Source organism: Ambystoma mexicanum, chromosome 2q (assembly GCF_040938575.1).
Source record: "Ambystoma mexicanum isolate Mex_15411 chromosome 2q, UKY_AmexF1_1, whole genome shotgun sequence".
In the NCBI taxonomy this organism is placed as follows: domain Eukaryota; kingdom Metazoa; phylum Chordata; class Amphibia; order Caudata; family Ambystomatidae; genus Ambystoma; species Ambystoma mexicanum.
This window is the reverse complement of record NC_090924.1, coordinates 728,610,403-728,633,226: the sequence shown is the minus strand read 5'-3', so window position 1 is coordinate 728,633,226 and position 22,824 is coordinate 728,610,403. Positions and strand designations below refer to the sequence as shown.

The 22,824-nt window shown below is 45.8% G+C and overlaps 1 long non-coding RNA gene across 1 annotated transcript in view; it reads right to left on the bottom strand.

The window, feature by feature from the left end:
• The window catches only part of LOC138569018 (uncharacterized), a 248,812-nt gene that overhangs the window by 117,948 nt on the left and 108,040 nt on the right, over window positions 1-22,824 (bottom strand). The window lies entirely within an intron of this gene.

Here is a 22,824-nt window from a genome sequence, read left to right as displayed (position 1 = left end):
AAGGACACTTGGACCCCTAGGTATTTAATCCCGTCGGGTGACCAGCGAAGTGGGTATTCAGTAGTAGGACGTTGGGTGGAACTAGTTAGGGCGAAGAGTTCAGACTTGGAGTAGTTGATAGTGAATCCGGAGTGGGTGCCTATGCAATTGATGTCGCGCAAGATCGGGTCAAGGTGGACGGCGCGGTCTCTGATGAACAGTAAAACGTCATCCGCATAAAGAGAAATAATCTCGGGAGTGTCCTTCAGCCGTATCCCCCTGTGCGAGTGACATGCTCTGACGTGATCGGCCATTGGCTCTATCGCCAGGGCGAATAGAATTGGGGAGAATGGGCAGCCCTGCCGGGCGCCTCTGAAGAGTGGGATCAGTGCTGACGTCAGGGAGTTAACTCAGACCCTGGCCACTGAAGAAGTATATAGCAACTTAATGTACCTAATCATGTTAGGGCTAATACCCATGGCTTCCAACACCAGCCACATGTACTTCCAGGATACCATATCAAATGCTTTCTGAGAATCAAGTGTGACCGCCACCGCCCTTGCACCCTGGTCGATCCGCGCCATGATGTTGAGCAGCCTCCTGATATTGTGGGAGGTGGTACTCCCGGGCACGAATCCGGACTGATCCTCGTGGACCATGTATGTCATGACTGGGAGGAAAAGGTTGGCTATTACTTTGGCGAAGATTTTTAGTGTCCAAGTTCATTAGCGAAAGGGGCCTGTAGGAGCCGCACTCATCACTGGGTTTACCGGGTTTGAGTAATACCGTAATGACGGCCTCACGTAGCGTTGGAGGGAGAGTGCCTAGCCGGAGTGACTCGTCCCATACCTCAAGGAGTTTAGGGGCTAATATAGCTACGTGTTCCTGGTAGAACTCTGCCGTGAGCCCATCGGGGCCCGGCGCTTTGCCCTTGGGGAGACTGGATATGGCCTCGACTATTTCATCTAATAGTATTGGGGAGTCTAACTGGTCTCTGGTTGCAGGAGAAATGCAGGCCGTGGGTATCTGTTCAAGGAGATCCCTCATGTGTCGCTCACTATGCTCGGGGGGTTGGGAATAGAGCTCTGTGTGGAAGTCCACAAAGACTTCCAATATCTGTTGATCGGAACATTGTAGTGTGCCCTGGCCGTCTTTGACACCTGTGATCTGGGACTGATCCCACTCTCCCCTAGTCAGGGCAGCCAATGTTCTGCCGGGTCTATCGCCCTCTCCATACCTCTGCGTGGCTTGTGGGCGGCTAAAGTATTGGACCTCCCTGGTGGCGTGTTCATTGAATAATTGGAGTTCCTCGCTGATCAGGGCGAGGGTAGCAGGATCAACCGATGTGGGGTGTTCTCGCTCTAGTTCGCGTAGCCTGGACTCAGAGCGACCAAGGGCCGTTTTTGCTTTGAGTACTCCCACCTCCCGGGATATGCACATTCCCCTAATGTAGGCTTTGAAGGCGTCCCACCGGACTCCTATGGTAGTGGACTGGGGTGTGTTATGTTCAAGGTAAGACTGGATGTCCGCTAGGATGTCTGCCTTAAACACGACATCTTGCAGGGCGGAGGAGTTGAATCGCCACATGTTAATGGTCGGGGCGGGCACCCCCAATTCCAGGGATAGAGTGATTGGGGCATGATCTGATAGAGTACGAGTGAGTATCTGCGTATCCACTACCCTGCCCAGCATTCCACTTGACAATAGGAATACGTCGATTCTGGAGGAGCTATCATGGACCGAGGAGTAGTGGGTGTATTCCCGTGTTTGCGGATGTAGTGTCCTCCATACATCTCGAATGTCAAGCGCTGTGCTATGTGCCAGCAGTCTGCGTGCTGCGCCCTGACAGTAGTCTGGGAGCCGTTCCTGTTCTATCCAGCTTAGTGTCTAGTATAAAATTCTTGCCCCCTCCCCAGATGATCTGCACCCCCACATATCCCAGGAGTATGGTTGCCACAGAGTCCACGAAATCAGGGGAGTCAACATTAGGTCCATAAGTGTTTACTAAGAGATATTCTCTATTAGCAATTGCGCAGTGTTATATGATATATCTACCCTCAGGGTCGATTTAACTCTTATGCAGTACAAATTTGAGTGATTTGTGGATCATTGTCAGCACACCTCTGGCCCGAGTGGAATAGGAGGTGGAGTACCTGTTGGAGCCCCACGATGGTGCCATACATTTTGTCAGGGTACCTGTAGAATGTGTTTCTTGTAACAGTAATATTTTGCACTCGGGTCTATGGGCGTAGGCCATGATTTTGCGGGCCTTTGTGTAATTACTCAAGCCCCGGACGTTCCAGGACATCACCGTAGTAGGCATTCTAGGTGTCTGTGGTACATCCCAGTTCTGTTGGTGTGGAGTATGTATATCACGGGGCCATTCTGTGGGCAGCCCAATGTAGTGAGATTTGCCAGTCTGTCTCCACTTTTTCCAATGTAACTTCTCAACCCATGACCGGCCACCTCCCCACCACCCCTTCCTGGTAGGTAGTATTCCCAACCTCCCACCCATATAGAACTAGAACTCCCCAAAAAACAAGGGTAAACGGGCAAGTCCCAACATGAACCCGCCACATTACTGGCCCAACCGGGGCCGATACCCAACAGAAACCATACCGGAGTAAACATTGCAATCGCAGCGGGGTGCGCTGTTGCCGTGTGGCAGACACTTAGACAATATATGAGACGTGAAGTACCAAGTGGTACGTGGTACAGCGGAACACATAATGATCGCATTTTTCAGAACAACATTGAGTGTGACAGGCCAAACTTGGTCAGGGAGTAAAACATTACGACCATAATAGGCCGGCACCCAGGAGAATGAGATCAATCGGTTGAAGCCCAAGGAGTAACCTTTGGCCAATGTCAGAGAATGTACAACATGTGATGAGGGCCAGCTAATGGCTCCCGATAAGTGTCCAACCAGACGCAACCACCTGAAGTGTCAAAAACGTGTTCATAGTTGAATCAGTAAGCCGTTGTTACCATCAGCACATTGGAAAGCAAGCAGTGTTGATCAAATTATATGTCCTCTAGATCGCTAAGGGTTAATCATCGTCCTTAGGGTCTCCCATCGGATTGTGAAGTGGTATCTGGGACCCTATAAACTTCACCGCCTCCTCTGGGATGGTGAAAAAGTACAGTTTTTCCTTGAAGGTGATCTTGAGCCGGACTGGGAAGAAAATTGCGTAAGGGACGGTGCGCTGTCTTAGCAGTTTTTTGACGCCTAGGAACTGACGCCTCTCTTGTTGCACGCCAACAGAAAAATCGGGGAATATACAAATGGTGTGTGAGTCGAGGCGCAGTTTGCCCTTCTAGCGTGACAGGCGAAGGATAAGGTCCCTATCTCTGTAGTTGAGAATTCTAGCAATAATAGGTCTGGGGAAGTCTCCTGGTTTGGGGCGTGGTGATAGGGCACGGTGGGCCCACTCGACTGTGAAGTATGGGGAGAGGGTAGGGTTACCCAGCAGATCCTTGAGTAAGTTCCCCGACTGCCAACTCCATGCGCCCCTTAAGGGCATTCTCCGGGACCCCGATAATGCATAGGTTATTCCTGCGTGAGCGGGACTCTAGGTCGTCACACTTCGCCTTCACTATTTTCATGTCACGGGTCAGAGTAGCCATGGTGTCCTGCAGAGTGTGCAGACCATCCTCATATGCACCAATTCTATTTTCTGCCTCAGTGATCCTGGTCCCAGCTTGGTCCACTCGTGATTTGAGTGATGCGACATTGGCGTTGATATCGTCCAACTTCTCGTGGAACGAGGCAAAGTTCTTGGCCATTGACTCCATCATTGCCGTAAGGTCAGGGGTCAGTGCACTGGAATGGGGCACAGGTTCAGGCTCGGGTTCCGCATGGGTAGATGTTGTAGACTCCAGCTCTGCTCGTGGGGCCGCTTTAGCGAACTTGTCCATGGCCCCCACCTTGTTGGTTCCTCTGGCTCTATTAGTCATCTCGGATGTAGTGAAGGATGTAGGGGTGTCCCAGCAATTCAGGCCTGTCACAGCGTGGTAAACAGGGTTTTAGCACTGCGTAATGGTGCCCAGCAGGGCCAAGCCTCAATAGTAGCCCAACAGGAGGGATGGATGGTAGCTGCAGCGGGGTCACGTGAGAAGACCCGTATGGTATGGCTGCAGTGAGGGCCTAGCAGGGCCTGTGGCACGCGCAACCCTCCAGTAGTGGGAATGCCAGAGTAGTGGTGAATTATGTTGCCACACAATTGGGGCAATGAAAGGTATTATGGCAGAGGTATGGAGTCAGCAGACCAACAGTGCAGTGCCAATGAGAAAGTGACCCTGCAGGCCCCCAGGCAGTTACGTGAAACAGTAGATGGGCCCGGAGGCCGTGCGGGCCCCTCCAGGGTTCATGTGCCACTGGGGCCAGAGAAGACAGATGTGGCAGGCCCCCAAGGCTCTATGTGGGTAGTATGAGAGGGTGTTAGTGGCGCCCCCTCACAGCCCACACACCTCCGGGCAGCACGGCCGCGCCAAGCAAGGATCAATGGGGGGCACCAGTGCGTGCAAGTCAATATGGCAGGCCCTGTGCCGGCCCTGTGACGGCCAGCCCCCCAACTCCTCACCTGCCCCTCGGGCGCGGATCCCAGCCCACGGGGTGGGGTCACCAGGTCCAACAGTTGCCGCCGTTAAGTGTATATGGTATCCGGGGGGGGTGAAGATCCAGCACTGTCAAGTGGCGCCAGCCGTGGGAGCTCCAAGAGCCGCAGGGCTCAGCGGGCCAAGGCCGTCAAGCAGGCGGCGGGGCCGGGACACGGCGCCACAAGAGAGTAGGAGGGGCGACCGCCAATGCCAGGCCACGTGTAGACCCCAGGCCCTCGGCATAGTGCAGCCAGCTAGAGGGATCAGCGTGGTACCCAGCGGTGGGACCACAGCCGCATCCACGCACTCTGTGGCAGTGTAGGACACAGGCGGGCCAGACCCAGTGCGCCACGGGCACCAGGCGCGGTCTCCTGCCGCAGTGACCGAGGCAGCGAAGGCACGGCTCCAAGAAGCACCGGGGGTCAGCCCACGCCACAGGGCCCAGGACGGTTGCCCGCCGCAGCAGGTCTCCCAAAGCCTGATGCGCGTCGGGATTAAGGCAGGGCAGGCAGCAGGGTGTCGGGAACAATCTGGGCCAGTTTAGGGTGATGATGGCACAGCAATCCGCTGATATATCCGGAACGGTGTCTTCGCCTCACGGAGCACAGAGGCTAGGCAGCCATTTTTCGGGCTGCTCAACAGCGCCCCCCAAGATTTAAAACCTAATGAAGAAAAACTGGAACATTTTGAAATTGGACTAGACCTTGAGTCTTTTGTGTGTTGAAAAGCAACTATTTGAAGAAATATTTAGTTAGAGCAAACTATGTGCCTCAAATAATTATACCTAACATGCATTTAGGTACAATACCTTGTAACAATTGCCAACACTGCCGCAATATAATTAAAGGCAATTCCATTAACGGTCCATATAATGGGAACATTTAAATTATATCTTTGCATCATTCAGCAATATGTGATTCAGCAATTGTGATATATGGTTTAAAATGGCCATGTAGGATTTTCTATGTGGGAATGACAAGTGGAAAAGCAAAGACAAGGTGGACTAAGCACAAGTCTAACATTTGAACGCAGAGCAAAACATCACCTGTAGCACTTCACTTTGTTAAAGCTCGGTATTCTATTGTCCAAATGCAAGTCGTGATTCTTGAACTTGCTAAAATACCTAGAAGAGGAGGCGATATCTTTATAATAATATTTCAGAAAGAGTATATTGGATTGACAGACTTGATACATGATCCCAAGAGTTATGAATACAGAATGGGATCTCACATGTTTTCTTTAAGTTTGAGATGATATAGTTCCTTTGTGGGACACCATATGTGATCACCAGGAGTGTAAAGCATGCATGAGTTATTTTCCAGATATTACACATTTCATATAAAGGAATCATGAAATCTACATAGTGTAATACATTGTTTTGCTTTGCGGTTAAGATTAAAAATGATTTGATTGATTCACTGATTGTACGCATTGTACTTTGATAAATGGGTGACATAAACATGTATAAATTAGCACGTTGCCAAAATGGGATTATGCTACCTATACCTTGTGGCTACCCAGATGTTATGTTTTCCTTGAAAAAATATGTGTTCAAGGATGCACTTTTTTATAACTTTATGCATCATTGTTACTGTTTTTAATTTAATATAAGATAGGAGACTCAACCTTATAGGATTGATCTTTCAGAAGCACTTCAAGACAGCCGCCGCTGGTTACAGGACGGTTTTAAATAACAAGCATGAGGAAATGAGCTGGTTTTCCAGCTTAATTCACCCCACACCTCGCTGTAAATTAATGAAAGGTAAAACCAAAGAGGGTGTTCCCAGATAATATAAGGAAGCATACTATTCAGTTTGCAACATCACACTTACGGGATTCCTGTCTCCTTTTTTATAGGATTACATGAAATTGACACATACAGATTGATTTGAGAATTTGTACTTTCCTTGTGCACCAGATTAATTTGCAATATAGTTAGGTAAGCAATATTTGCATCTTTTATTTTAACACCCTACTGTATTTAGTGAGATGAACATTAATTGAGATATTTTTGTTGTCTAATTATCGAGCTAGAACTCTGTAACTCTTGTGTGAGTTTAAACATTCTGAAATGTCAGGCTAGTCTTAGTAACATTTGTTTTGAGTTTGTTTAATTGATTACTTTTGAGTGAAAGTGGAGGGCTAATTTATTATTTGTTTATGACACTAGGAAGAAAGGTCTTGTTTTATTGAAGAGAGATATTTACTATCCAAAACACGTTAGTTATTAAGACTGAAGATTCGTCATCTTTCTAAAATTGTCCTTTCTCTTTAAAAAGAACTTTTCGTTGATGAAATTCCATATTTTTGTAATTAACAAATTAGAAAGAGTGGAGTAACAAACCTCATTTGTATTGAAGTTACATTTGATTACTAATTTATTTGTTGAAAAGCGTTTGTGACATGCGTTGGTATAAAATACATATTTTTATTGAATAAGAAATCCTGAATCTTACATTTGAGTTTCGTGAGTTGTTTATGGAAGGGATATCCGATTAAAGAGCTCATGGGTCTCTCATTGGGTGTTAATGAGCTTTTTTTTGTCCATAGTATTTCTTACTCCCATGTAGGCAGATAAAACCTTGGGTAAAGGGAGTTCCCCATGGGAATGTGAGTCCTTGTCCCTTAGAGAGGATTCACTCCCAGTGAAGCCCCGCTTTCTCAAACCCCTAGGGAAGGTTTTTTTGAATGGGTTCACCTTGCTAGCCGCAAAGGGGGTGGCTCCCCCTATGGAAGAAGGGACAAAGTCTCCAGATTCGTCACAGGAGCCATATAGCTAAAGGCATCATAAAGGATGTTTATTTTTCACCAAAGGAGTCCCCAATACAAAAGGTAACCAGGACCAATCAAGGGTAGTAGGTCACAATTGATGTGAACTTGTAGTCAAGGAACCTTTGTGTGTACCAAAAGAGAACCAACATGTGATCTTAATGTCTTTGTTTCCAAAAGAAGGAGCTATAACTGCTGGAGGATATGATAAATTGCTGGTGTTTGAGCCACTGTTTGAGTTTTATAGTCCCTTAGATTTTGTTAATGCACATTGGTCCTGGTTTGGTTGGTGTTCAAGCAAGTGTCTCGTCCACTCTGAACGACCAGATTCCCCTAGTGCTGTGACAACTGAGTCTTGGTTTGGGAAGTCCAGTACAAACACGAGATCAGCTTGGGTATGTGTATTCGAGTTGGGAACCTTACATAATTTGATTTTAGTTTGAATAAGAGCTTGCTTTGTCTTAAGATCTTCTCATTAGTCAGTACTGCTAGATTGCACAGATATTTCCTTGAGGAGTTCTTATTGAAACAAGCTGGTTTCTGGTTCTTATATTTCTTATTAAACACAACCCGTTGCTTCTTAGGGCGAGTGCCAGAGTCCAAAATTACAACAGCACTTCCTTCATCACCCATGCAGGTACCACCATTATTGAATACAGCACTCTCCGAGGACGCACCAGCAGAAGTCTCTTGATTTGGCTTCTGTGTTAACTGGAGTAGAGTTGTGATGTTCCTATGGTTATATGTGATATAACCGCTGGAAAAATCATTGAGGTTGACTCAATATTTTTTTTAAGGCACTAAACATCCTTCCCAACATGTTTTAGGAGTGGTGCAATTATATAAACAAACTCCAGTCCTCGAATATTTGGGGAAAGTGTTGGATAGTGCCTTTAAAAAAATATTGAGTCGACCCTCAATGTTTTTTTGCAGCGATTATATCACTGAATACCGTTCGCATCCTGCTGCGTATTAACCTCAATAATATCGGTCTCACATGAAACATGTCCACACTTAGGTAGATTGTGCAAATTGTAGTCCAAACAATTAATACTGGAGTGCAGCAGTTCTGTGTGGAGTTTTACCTCAGCCCTAATGTTTTCATGTAGAGTTACAATAGAAGTTAAAACCGTATTCAGGGCAGCGATGGAAGTCAGGCTCAAAGTCTCATCCCCCGGACGCCCTTCACTAAAGAAGGTCAATGAAGATGATGCACTGGTGTAGAAGCGCAAGAGGATTCTGACGACAGTGAGGAGAACGTGTTGTCCTTCACTGACTTTGACAAAGGGGGCAGAAGTTTGTTGGCAAAGAGCTACCTGATTTGTATCTAAGTCAGTAATTGGTAGGGAGGTCGACTTGCAGTCCATTGTGTCATTAAAGAGTAATTACAAGTCGCTTGTTGAAACTGTGTCGTTAGTTATTTCCAATACAGATTGGCCTGCAGCACAGTCGATTTGGTAAGTCATATTAGAATTTTTAACCGCAAAGAATTCATTGATTGATTTGTGTATTTTCAGAGGGTTTTTCATAGACTAACTTTAGGTGGCATTGAGTAAGTCTTTGGCCGTAGGGGATAGAATAACAGGGCACATTTGAGTATAACACCCCAATCAACGACGGACCTGGCAACTCGCATGGAGGCAGCAGCATGTCTGTATTGTCTGCGCTCCTACTCTTGCTCCGGAGTTCATACATAGGGTGGCAATCGCGTGTATAGTTTCCATAAGATGAATTTAATAAATATAATTAGTCTTAGACCTTAGGAGCAGTAGCCAGCCCTTACCCTTAAAAGGCAGATTTTGAATCAACGATCAGCCAAACCTGTCAAAGTGCAAGTGCGGTTGCAGGTACCACATAGGAGGAGGCCGTCTCACATTCTTATGCGTCCTATGAACCCTATGCATAAAGAGCTGCCACAGTTACACTGGGGTATGAAGTGCATTGGAGAAAAAACACAGACTTGCTTTAAACCCAGCTTCGGCTCACCCCAGCCATATTGTTCCACTCCATTGTCATTTCAGTTCCTCTGTTCCTATGTACGTTCCACCATATCAAGGCATTGAAGGACAAACACCAATAGGCAACAACACAATGGATAGAATCAATACACCCCTGAGAATGCTGCAGGGTCGACTTCAAAAAGGGGACTTTCTGCCGCAATCCGTCAAGCCACACCATAACTCTCAGCCACTTCCGACAGTCTGACAAAACTTGCTACACCACTTGCTCTTTACCTGTATGTGGACCTCCTGCGGTGAAACCCAGTGTTTGACATTGTGGGGTTATTCCAGAAATTGTTGTTCATGTAGCTTCAGCCGACTGTGGAACCAAATTGGGGCCTTGAACCCTCTCTATCCTCCAAGAGAGCCTGCAGCCTTTTGTCACTGCTATAGTGGATCCTGCCACCTCCCTCCCTTTGGGAGATATGTAACCTTCGGCCACGTAAAAGGCTACTTTAGAAGTGAGTAAAACAAAGGAAAGCAACACAGGTTGCTACTTGAGTTTGCTGTGTTTGATCATTCTCCCAATGCATGTTCCAGCTAACGAGGAGCCAGAAGGAAATTGTTAAGAACATTTCAGTGATATACCCTGCTTGAAAGGTTTCTGGCTTTCTTGCTATGCCAGAGCTGCTGGTCTCTTTCTGGTGATATGAGGTATGCTTATCTTGATGCAGATTGTTTTGTTAATCACAATTGACTTCTTTCCTGAACTGGCTCTTACAGAAACAAACTTTTGAACAATGTAAGATGTTCATCATCATGTGTTAGAATTGTCCTGTCCCTGCTTGAACTACAGCAAGATTTTGCTTTAAATTAATCAATCAATCAATCAATCAATTAATCAATCAATAACCCAATCAGTAGTTTGTTTTACATTGTTGCAATTCATAAAACCAGCATATACATCTTTTTTCTTTCTCACCTGGTCTTGCGGAGAATCGCTTGGCAGCACAGAGCAAACAGCTGAGTTTCCACCGAGCAGTGACTTGGATGGAGCCTAAACCCTTTGAGTCGTAACTTAGAATGATGTGACCCTAAAGCGGCACATGCAAAGTGTGCAAAATGCATCGCTTTCACGCCGTCAGATGGCAGGGTTGTTACGATCACCTGACTCCCACAGAGGCGCTGGCCTGGTTCGCGCTGCTGTGACCTCTTCTAAGGTGATGCACAGGGTTCGGAAGACAGACTGGACCGGGCCCCCAAATCTGGCTTGTCTGGCTCGCAGAAGTATCCTTCTGTAGGCGAAAATAGGGGATTAACTGTCTGCGGGGTAATGCAATCGGCCTCCCACTTTCCCCTCTCACCCTGTCATGATCTCTGCTTCCAAAAGGTCAGGGTTTTCCCAACTCCCTTGGAAGCAGATCCATAACCCAGGTTCCGAGGGCCAACCAGTCCCAATTGGGACCTTTTGGACCCAGTCCTGGCGCCAGTGGCACCAGGCTCATAAATATGCCCAGTCCCAGCGCTGGAAGCGCCGGGCTCATAATGCTTGGGTGGACTTACCTGCAGCAGACCATGCTGCTTACTTGCCTGCCAGTTGAGTCTCTGATCCTCTTCTGTGTGGAACTACTTTTCCTGTTGGGTGGGGCAGGAGCCACTCCCTAGATTCAGAACACTGGAACTCTTCTGGAAGGCAGGAACTCTTTTCTTACCAAGGCGTGGCTGTGGAAGGAGACACCTAAGCACTACAGGAGGCTATTTAAACCACACCCGGTGGATGAATCTTGCTTTGCGTTATTCTGCATTCTCAGCAGCAGAACGCTCATCGTGTCTTCTGCATCTGATCAGGTTAGCATTACGGTCTTCAGTGACAGCTCTTCACTTACCTGGTCCATCGGCTGCCACCAACGCCTCGCTCTGCATTCCGGCATCTGAAAGACAAAGGCTTACCTACTCTTCGTGCGCTCCGGAGGTCTTCACACTGCATTCCGGCATCTGAAAGACAAAAGCTTACCAACTCTTTGCACGCTCCGGAGGCCTTCGGCGCTGCATCCCGCATCTGAAAGACAAAACAAGGTGCGTTTAAAGACATTGGGGAATTTAATACTCAGGTGCCATTACTCCTTTCCACACCTAACCCAGTGGGTATTCCGGCACCCTGCAGCCGCTCCGAACTTGTACCTGCAAAATAAAAGACAGTTAAAGCGCATCGTGAAGCAGGCAACAAGCGCTTACTTACGCGCTTCCAGGCGCTTCTATTCATCACACGGACTCCCTCTTCAACTCACTTCAGCCCGTCATCCGCCATCGCCGGAACCTGCAAAACAAGAGACATCATTACTAAAGACTTTAAAGACAATAGAATTACTCGAAACTTACCGTTCGTGCAGTAAACGACGGACAGCAGTCCTCTGAAGTCAAGAGGCCTGCGCTACCGATCCAGTGAAGAAACTGGTTACAGCACCCTGCCCCGAGGCAGATGGAGAGCTCGGCATTCACTTACCTAAGGTGAGAGCGTTAACCTTTGGGGGTCTACAGGAGAGCAAAAAGGAAAGAGATAGGGACACCCCAATCACCCCAGTTCATTAATCCCATATTTTCTATCTGCAGACATCTTACTCTTGAAGTCAGGCATACAGTGCACAGAGGTCCAGCCCAAGAGCCAACCGGGTGCTACACATCACCTTGGAAGATACGGTAGTCGCCCAGTCAAGACCGGCGCCTCTGCGAGAATCAGGTGAGCGTTACACACCCTCCTTGAAACCCTTCTGTGATTTCTTGTAGCGTCTCACCTTAGGGTCTGGAAGGACGAGCTCTCCATCCTGCTTCTGATACAGGGGCGCGTTGGTATCCAGTTACTTCACTGGATTTTCGGATTGGTGAGAACCAAACTTGCTTGGCTTCCAGGTAAGTTTTTTGATAAGAGGTTCCCCTTGTGTCCATGCATTAATGTACTAATGCTAGTGTCTTTTTCCCCATAGGGGCCGGGGTACGGAATGCCGGGGAACAGGCACCGACCCGAGATGAGAGGTGAAATCCTTGTAGAAATCAGGTAAGTCTTTAATGAGCGTTTTTTGGTAATGCCTTCTCATTCGCTCATTAACGCTGATGTCTCTTTTTCCCCTTAGGGGCCGGGGTCCGGAAATGCCAGGATGCGGCGCGGACCCGAAATGAAGAGGGAATGAATCAACAGGTAAGTCTTAACATGGAGATTTAGCTTTCCTTATTCCCCTTCTCTCTCTCACCTTTTAAAGTCTTCCTTTTCAGGATTGTCGGCGAGATGTCTGCGGGATGCGGTTTTAGCAGGTAAGGACTTTTCCTTCTTCTGTTCTCTTCTTCTCTTCCTTTGCAGGTGATCCAGGATGCTGGCAGGCGTGGCAGAAGTCAGGATGCAGGAGCAGACACAGTGAGCGTCCAGCTGCTAGATGCAGAACAACGCGAAGCACGCGTGGCTGTTCGGGTGGGGTTTAAATAGCCTTGGAAGAAGTTCCAGGTATGTATCCTTCCTCCAATCAGGTATGTATCCTTCCCCGACCACGCCCGGATGGTAAATTAGTCCCACAGGTAAAGTAGTTCCTTTCAGGCCTCAAGGAGGCCGGGATCCTGCAGCATGGTCTGCATCAGGTAAGTTCACCCAAGCACATCCATAATGAGCCTGGTGCCTATGGCGCCAGGACTGATGTCTCTTATGAGCCTGGCGCCACAGGTGCCAGGACACTGTCCAAAGGGCCCCTATATGGGGTTGCTGGGTCCTTCCTTGGGGACTGGATGTCCGCTTTCGGGGACACAGGGCTTGAACCAGCTCCCCGGGAGCGGGCATCATGACAGCACTCCCCCCCAAGGCCCCTCCCAAGGTTGTTCCCTCCGGGAGTTTTGGTTTGTCTGGGAAGAGTCGGTGGAATTTCTTGACTAATCGAGGTGCATGCACATGGTCGCTGGGTTCCCACGACCTCTCCTGAGGTCCGTACCCCTTTCAATCAATTAGGTAGAACAGTTTTGACCTAAACATTTTTGAGTCTAAAATGTTCTTCACTTCGAATTCGGGCTCCCCATCTATTAGAATAGGTTCTGGAGGTTTGAGTAGTCGGGTTCCGGGTACCACTGGTTTCAGAAGTGACACATGAACAACAGGGTGAATTTGCATATTAGCTGGTAAATCAAGTTTAACAGCCACTGGGTTAATTATTGCCGTAATAGAATAAGGTCCCAGATATTTTGGGCTAAACGTTCGAGGCCCTTTGAGTGGTAAATGTCTGGTAGCTAACCACACTTGATCCCCAATCTGATACGGAGGTGCTTCACTCCGATGTAGATCAGCATTCTCCTTGTATTTTCTCTTGGCTTGTTGTAATTGCGTAGTTGTCTCTTTGAAGGCTTGGGTAATTGTAGAATGCAGATGTTCTACTGCAGGCATTCCAAGGTTCTGAGGTGAGTCAAGGTTTGAGGTTCGAGGGTGAAGCCCAAACAAAGTATAAAAAGGATTGTGGCCAGTTCCAGAGTGTACCGAATTATTATATGCGTATTCGGCTATCCAAAGAATGTCTTTCCAGTTGCTTTCAGATTGCTGTAACATACACCGTAAGTACTGTTCAAGAGTCTGATTTGTCCTCTCGGTCTGACCATCGGTCTGAGGGTGGTGACTGGTCGATAATCTTACGTCGATCTGCGCCATTTGACAACATTTGCGCCAGAAGTGGGAAATGAATTGGCTTCCCCGGTCAGAGATTAGTATAGATGGGAATCCATGTAGCCGAACAATATCTTCGAGGAATTCTTTGGCTAGGACAGAAGCTGAAGGTAAACCTTTCAAAGGAATAAAGTGGGCCATTTTGGAAAACAAATCCACAATTACCAGAATAGTAATAGGAACGGTGTCTTCGCCTCACGGAGCACAGAGGCTAGGCAGCCATTTTTCGGGCTGCTCAACAGCGCCCCCCAAGATTTAAAACCTAATGAAGAAAAACTGGAACATTTTGAAATTGGACTAGACCTTGAGTCTTTTGTGTGTTGAAAAACAACTATTTAAAGAAATATTTAGTTAGAGCAAACTATGTGCCTCAAATAATTATACCTAACATGCATTTAGGTACAATACCTTGTAACAATTGCCAACACTGCCGCAATATAATTAAAGGCAATTCCATTAACGGTCCATATAATGGGAACATTTAAATTATATCTTTGCATCATTCAGCAATATGTGATTCAGCAATTGTGATATATGGTTTAAAATGGCCATGTAGGATTTTCTATGTGGGAATGACAAGTGGAAAAGCAAAGACAAGGTGGACTAAGCACAAGTCTAACATTTGAACGCAGAGCAAAACATCACCTGTAGCACTTCACTTTGTTAAAGCTCGGTATTCTATTGTCCAAATGCAAGTCGTGATTCTTGAACTAGCTAAAATACCTAGAAGAGGAGGCGATATCTTTATAATAATATTTCAGAAAAAGTATATTGGATTGACAGACTTGATACATGATCCCAAGAGTTATGAATACAGAATGGGATCTCACATGTTTTCTTTAAGTTTGAGATGACATAGTTCCTTTGTGGGACACCATATGTGATCACCAGGAGTGTAAAGCATGCATGAGTTATTTTCCAGATATTACACATTTCATATAAAGGAATCATGAAATCTACATAGTGTAATACATTGTTTTGCTTTGCGGTTAAGATTAAAAATGATTTGATTGATTCACTGATTGTACGCATTGTACTTTGATAAATGGGCGACATAAACATGTATAAATTAGCACGTTGCCAAAATGGGATTATGCTACCTATACCTTGTGGCTACCCAGATGTTATGTTTTCCTTGAAAAAATATGTGTTCAAGGATGCACTTTTTTATAACTTTATGCATCATTGTTACTGTTTTTAATTTAATATAAGATAGGAGACTCAACCTTATAGGATTGATCTTTCAGAAGCACTTCAAGACAGCCGCCGCTGGTTACAGGACGGTTTTAAATAACAAGCATGAGGAAATGAGCTGGTTTTCCAGCTTAATTCACCCCACACCTCGCTGTAAATTAATGAAAGGTAAAACCAAAGAGGGTGTTCCCAGATAATATAAGGAAGCATACTATTCAGTTTGCAACATCACACTTACGGGATTCCTGTCTCCTTTTTTATAGGATTACATGAAATTGACACATACAGATTGATTTGAGAATTTGTACTTTCCTTGTGCACCAGATTAATTTGCAATATAGTTAGGTAAGCAATATTTGCATATTTTATTTTAACACCCTACTGTATTTAGTGAGATGAACATTAATTGAGATATTTTTGTTGTCTAATTATCGAGCTAGAACTCTGTAACTCTTGTGTGAGTTTAAACATTCTGAAATGTCAGGCTAGTCTTAGTAACATTTGTTTTGAGTTTGTTTAATTGATTACTTTTGAGTGAAAGTGGAGGGCTAATTTATTATTTGTTTATGACACTAGGAAGAAAGGTCTTGTTTTATTGAAGAGAGATATTTACTATCCAAAACACGTTAGTTATTAAGACTGAAGATTCGTCATCTTTCTAAAATTGTCCTTTCTCTTTAAAAAGAACTTTTCGTTGATGAAATTCCATATTTTTGTAATTAACAAATTAGAAAGAGTGGAGTAACAAACCTCATTTGTATTGAAGTTACATTTGATTGTTAATTTATTTGTTGAAAAGCGTTTGTGACATGCGTTGGTATAAAATACATATTTTTATTGAATAAGAAATCCTGAATCTTACATTTGAGTTTCATGAGTTGTTTATGGAAGGGATATCCGATTAAAGAGCTCATGGGTCTCTCATTGGGTGTTAATGAGCTTTTTTTTGTCCATAGTATTTCTTACTCCCATGTAGGCAGATAAAACCTTGGGTAAAGGGAGTTCCCCATGGGAATGTGAGTCCTTGTCCCTTAGAGAGGATTCACTCCCAGTGAAGCCCCGCTTTCTCAAACCCCTAGGGAAGGTTTTTTTGAGTGGGTTCACCTTGCTAGCCGCAAAGGGCGTGGCTCCCCCTATGGAAGAAGGGACAAAGTCTCCAGATTCGTCACAGGAGCCATATAGCTAAAGGCATCATAAAGGATGTTTATTTTTCACCAAAGGAGTCCCCAATACAAAAGGTAACCAGGGCCAATCAAGGGTAGTAGGTCACAATTGATGTGAACTTGTAGTCAAGGAACCTTTGTGTGTACCAAAAGAGAACCAACATGTGATCTTAATGTCTTTGTTTCCAAAAGAAGGAGCTATAACTGCTGGAGGATACGATGAATGGCTGGTGTTTGAGTCACTGTTTGAGCTTTATAGTCCCTTAGATTTTGTTAATGCACATTGGTCCTGGTTTGGTTGGTGTTCAAGCAAGTGTCTCGTCCACTCTGAACGACCAGATTCCCCTAGTGCTGTGACAACTGAGTCTTGGTTTGGGAAGTCCAGTACAAACACGAGATCAGCTTGGGTATGTGTATTCGAGTTGGGAACCTTACATAATTTGATGTTAGTTTGAATAAGAGCTTGCTTTGTCTTAAGATCTTCTCATTAGTCAGTACTGCTAGATTGCACAGATATTTCCTTGAGGAGTTCTTATTGAAACAAGCTGGTTTCTGGTTCTTATATTTCTTATTAAACACAATCCGTTGCTTCTTAGGGCGAGTGCCAGAGTCCAAAATTACAACAGCACTTCCTTCATCACCCATGCAGGTACCACCATTATTGAGTACAGAACTCTCCGAGGACGCACCAGCAGAAGTCTCTTGATTTGGCTTCTGTGTTAACTGGAGTAGAGTTGTGATGTTCCTATGGTTATATGTGATATAATCCCTGGAAAAATCATTGAGGTTGACTCAATATTTTTTTTAAGGCACTAAACATCCTTCCCAACATGTTTTAGGAGTGGTGCAATTATATAAACAAACTCCAGTCCTATAATATTTGGGGAAAGTGTTGGATAGTGCCTTTAAAAAAATATTGAGTCGACCCTCAATGTTTTTTTGCAGCGATTATATCACTGAATGCCGTTCGCATCCTGCTGCATATTAACCTCAATAATATCGGTCTCACATGAAACATGTCCACACTTAGGTAGATTGTGCAAATTGTAGTCCAAACAATTAATACTGGAGTGCAGCAGTTCTGTGTGGAGTTTTACCTCAGCCCTAATGTTTTCATGTAGAGTTACAATAGAAGTTAAAACCGTATTCAGGGCAGCGATGGAAGTCAGGCTCAAAGTCTCATCCCCCGGACGCCCTTCACTAAAGAAGGTCAATGAAGATGATGCACTGGTGTAGAAGCGCAAGAGGATTCTGACGACAGTGAGGAGAACGTGTTGTCCTTCACTGACTTTGACAAAGGGGGCAGAGGTTTGTTGGCAAAGAGCTACCTGATTTGTATCTAAGTCAGTAATTGGTAGGGAGGTCGACTTGCAGTCCATTGTGTCATTAAAGAGTAATTACAAGTCGCTTGTGGCAACTGTGTCGTTAGTTATTTCCAATACAGATTGGCCTGCAGCACAGTCGATTTGGTAAATCATATTAGAATTTTTACCCGCAAAGAATTCCTTGATTGATTTGTGTATTTTCAGAGGGTTTTTCATAGACTAACTTTAGGTGGCATTGAGTAAGTCTTTGGCCGTAGGGGATAGAATAACAGGGCACATTTGAGTATAACACCCCAATCGATGACGGACCTGGCAACTCGCATGGAGGCAGCAGCATGTCTGTATTGTCTGCGCTCCTACTCTTGCTCCGGAGTTCATACATAGGGTGGCAATCGCGTGTATAGTTTCCATAAGATGAATTTAATAAATATAATTAGTCTTAGACCTTAGGAGCAGTAGCCAGCCCTTACCCTTAAAAGGCAGATTTTGAATCAACGATCAGCCAAACCTGTCAAAGTGCAAGTGCGGTTGCAGGTACCACATAGGAGGAGGCCGTCTCACATTCCTATGCGTCCTATGAACCCTATGCATAAAGAGCTGCCACAGTTACACTGGGGTATGAAGTGCATTGGAGAAAAAACACAGACTTGCTTTAAACCCAGCTTCGGCTCACCCCAGCCATATTGTTCCACTCCATTGTCATTTCAGTTCCTCTGTTCCTATGTACGTTCCACCATATCAAGGCATTGAAGGACAAACACCAATAGGCAACAACACAATGGATAGAATCAATACACCCCTGAGAATGCTGCAGGGTCGACTTCAAAAAGGGGACTTTCTGCCGCAATCCGTCAAGCCACACCATAACTCTCAGCCACTTCCGACAGTCTGACAAAACTTGCTACACCACTTGCTCTTTACCTGTATGTGGACCTCCAGCGGTGAAACCCAGTGTTTGACATTGTGGGGTTATTCCAGAAATTGTTGTTCATGTAGCTTCAGCCGACTGTGGAACCAAATTGGGGCCTTGAACCCTCTCTATGGTCCCAGAGAGCCTGCAGCCTTTTGTCACTGCTATAGTGGATCCTGCCACCTCCCTCCCTTTGGGAGATATATAACTTTCGGCCACGTAAAAGGCTACTTTAGAAGTGAGTAAAACAAAGGAAAGCAACACAGGTTGCTACTTGAGTTTGCTGTGTTTGATCATTCTCCCAAAGCCTGTTCCAGCTAACGAGGAGCCAGAAGGAAATCGTTAAGAATATTTCAGTGATATACCCTGCTTGAAAGGTTTCTGGATTTCTTGCTATGCCAGAGCTGCTGGTCTCTTTCTGGTGATATGAGGTATGCTTATCTTGATGCAGATTGTTTTGTTAATCACAATTGACTTCTTTCCTGAACTGGCTCTTACAGAAACAAACTTTTGAACAATGTAAGATGTTCATCATCATGTGTTAGAATTGTCCTGTCCCTGCTTGAACTACAGCAAGATTTTGCTTTAAATTAATCAATCAATCAATCAATCAATCAATAACCCGATCAGTAGTTTGTTTTACATTGTTGCAATTCATAAAACCAGCATATACATCTTTTTTCTTTCTCACCTGGTCTTGGGGAGAATCGCTTGGCAGCACACAGCAAACAGCTGAGTTTCCTCCGAGCAGTGACTTGGATGGAGCCTAAACCCTTTGATTCGTAACTTAGAATGATGTGACCCTAAAGCGGCACATGCAAAGTGTGCAAAATGCATCGCTTTCACGCCGTCAGATAGCAGGCTTGTTACGCTCACCTGACTCCCACAGAGGCGCTGGCCTGGTTCGCGCTGCTGTGACCTCTTCTAAGGTGATGCGCAGGGTTCGGAAGACGGACTGGACCGGGCCCCCAAATCTGGCTTGTCTGGCTCGCAGAAGTATCCTTCTGTAGGCGAAAATAGGGGATTAACTGTCTGCGGGGTAATGCAATCGGCCTCCCACTTTCCCCTCTCACCCTCCTTGAAACCCTTCTGTGATTTCTTGTAGCGTCTCACCTTAGGGTCTGGAAGGACGAGCTCTCCATCCTGCTTCTGATACAGGGGCACGTTGGTATCCAGTTACTTCACTGGATTTTCGGATTGGTGAGAACCAAACTTGCTTGGCTTCCAGGTAAGTTTTTTGATAAGAGGTTCCCCTTGTGTCCATGCATTAATGTACTAATGCTAGTGTCTTTTTCCCCATAGGGCCGGGGTACGGAATGCCGGGGAACAGGCACCGACCCGAGATGAGAGGTGAAATCCTTGTAGAAATCAGGTAAGTCTTTAATGAGCGTTTTTTGGTAATGCCTTCTCATTCGCTCATTAACGCTGATGTCTCTTTTTCCCCTTAGGGGCCGGGGTCCGGAAATGCCAGGATGCGGCGCGGACCCGAAATGAAGAGGGAATGAATCAACAGGTAAGTCTTAACATGGAGATTTAGCTTCCCTTATTCCCCTTCTCTCTCTCACCTTTTAAAGTCTTCCTTTTCAGGATTGTCGGCGAGATGTCTCCGGGATGCAGTTTTAGCAGGTAAGGACTTTTCCTTCTTCTGTTCTCTTCTTCTCTTCCTTTGCAGGTGATCCAGGATGCTGGCAGGCGTGGCAGAAGTCAGGATGCAGGAGCAGACACGGTGAGCGTCCAGCTGCTAGATGCAGAACAACGCGAAGCACGTGTGGCTGTTCGGGTGGGGTTTAAATAGCCTTGGAAGAAGTTCCAGGTATGCATCCTTCCTCCAATCAGGTATGTATCCTTCCCTGACCACGCCCGGATGGTAAATTAGTCCCACAGGTAAAGTAGTTCCTTTCAGGCCTCAAGGAGGCCAGGATCCTGCAGCATGGTCTGCATCAGGTAAGTGCACCCAAGCACATCCATAATGAGCCTGGTGCCTATGGCGCCAGGACTGATGTCTTTTATGAGCCTGGCGCCACAGGCGCCAGGGCACTGTCCAAAGGGCCCCTATATGTGGTTGCTGGGTCCTTCCTTGGGGACTGGATGTCCGCTTTCGGGGACACAGGGCTTGAACCGGCTCCCCGGGAGCGGGCATCATGACAGCACTCCCCCCCAAGGCCCCTCCCAAGGTTGTTCCCTCCGGGAGTTTTGGTTTGTCTGGGAAGAGTCGGTGGAATTTCTTGACTAATCGAGGTGCATGCACATGGTCGCTGGGTTCCCACGACCTCTCCTGAGGTCCGTACCCCTTTCAATCAATTAGGTAGAACAGTTTTGACCTAACCATTTTTGAGTCTAAAATGTTCTTCACTTCGAATTCGGGCTCCCCATCTATTAGAATAGGTTCTGGAGGTTTGAGTAGTCGGGTTCCGGGTACCACTGGTTTCAGAAGTGACACATGAAAAACAGGGTGAATTTGCATATTAGCTGGTAAATCAAGTTTAACAGCCACTGGGTTAATTATTGCCGTAATAGAATAAGGTCCCAGATATTTTGGGCTAAAAGTTCGAGGCCCTTTGAGTGGTAAATGTCTGGTAGCTAACCACACTTGATCCCCAATCTGATACGGAGGTGCTTCACTCCGATGTAGATCAGCATTCTCCTTGTATTTTCTCTTGGCTTGTTGTAATTGCGTAGTTGTCTCTTTGAAGGCTTGGGTAATTGTAGAATGCAGATGTTCTACTGCAGGCATTCCAAGGTTCTGAGGTGAGTCAAGGTTTGAGGTTCGAGGGTGATGCCCAAACAAAGTATAAAAAGGACTGTGGCCAGTTCCAGAGTGTACCGAATTATTATATGCGTATTCGGCTATCCAAAGAATGTCTTTCCAGTTGCTTTCAGATTGCTGTAACATACACCGTAAGTACTGTTCAAGAGTCTGATTTGTCCTCTCGGTCTGACCATCGGTCTGAGGGTGGTGACTGGTCGATAATCTTACGTCGATCTGCGCCATTTGACAACATTTGCGCCAGAAGTGGGAAATGAATTGGCTTCCCCGGTCAGAGATTAGTATAGATGGCAATCCATGTAGCCGAACAATATCTTCGAGGAATTCTTTGGCTAGGACAGAAGCTGAAGGTAAACCTTTCAAAGGAATAAAGTGGGCCATTTTGGAAAACAAATCCACAATTACCAGAATAGTATTGTACCCCGAGCAAGGAGGCAGGTCCGTAATAAAATCCATTCATAGGGTGTGCCAGGGTGCTGGTGGTATGTCTAGAGGTTGAAGGAGACCGGCTGGTCTTTTCTTTTGACTTTTATTTTGGGCGCAAACACCACAGGACATCACAAAAGATTTAACATCTTTTCGCCAAGAGGGCCACCAAAATTGTCGTTTCACCTTTTCCTCTGTCTTGGCAATACCGGGGTGTCCCTCTATTAATGTATCATGGTAACCGGAAATACTTAGTTCGTGTAATTCCTTATGTGGCAGGAATAAGCGTCCTTGGAAATAAGGTAAACCATTATCTATGGTAAAGTCTGATCCCTTTTGTATCCATTCCTGTAAGGTTGTAGGGTCCAGGAGTTGTTTCACTCTGGCTTGAATATCATCAAGCGTCTGTAACAAAGTCATGCCTAGAATCCTCTGTTCGGCAATTATTGGCACTGGTTCTGAGTTTGTATCAGATTCTCCCATTCCAATTCGGGATAAGGCGTCTGCTTTGCCATTCTTGCAGCCAGGTCGATAGGTAATCACGAAATCAAATTCAGCGAAAAACAAAGCCCATCGGAGCTGCCGCGATGACTGAGCCTTGGCGGTTTTCAAATACTGTAAATTCCGGTGATCAGTGATCACTGTGATGGTATGTGGAGCGCCAAGCAGATAATGCCGCCAGGCTTTAAAAGCGGACTTAATGGCTAACAGTTCTTTGTCCGTGATTGCAAAATTAACCTCGGTTGCCGAGAATTTTCTGGACCAAAATGCTACGGGATGCAGTTGGTTGGTTTCGGGATCTCTTTGGGACAGGACAGCTCCCATTGCTAGGCTGGATGCGTCAGTCTCAACGACATAAGGGAGATCTGGACGGGGGTGTTTCAATATAGGTGCAGAGGTAAACTTAGCTTTTAAATCCTGAAAGGCCCGCTCGGCTTCTTCAGACCATTCAAAACGTTTATTTTTCCTCAAGAGTGCAGTAATGGGTTGTACCACGCGTGAAAATTCCGGGATAAACCTGCAATAGAAATTGGCAAAGCCGAGCATGCTTTGAACCCCTTTTAC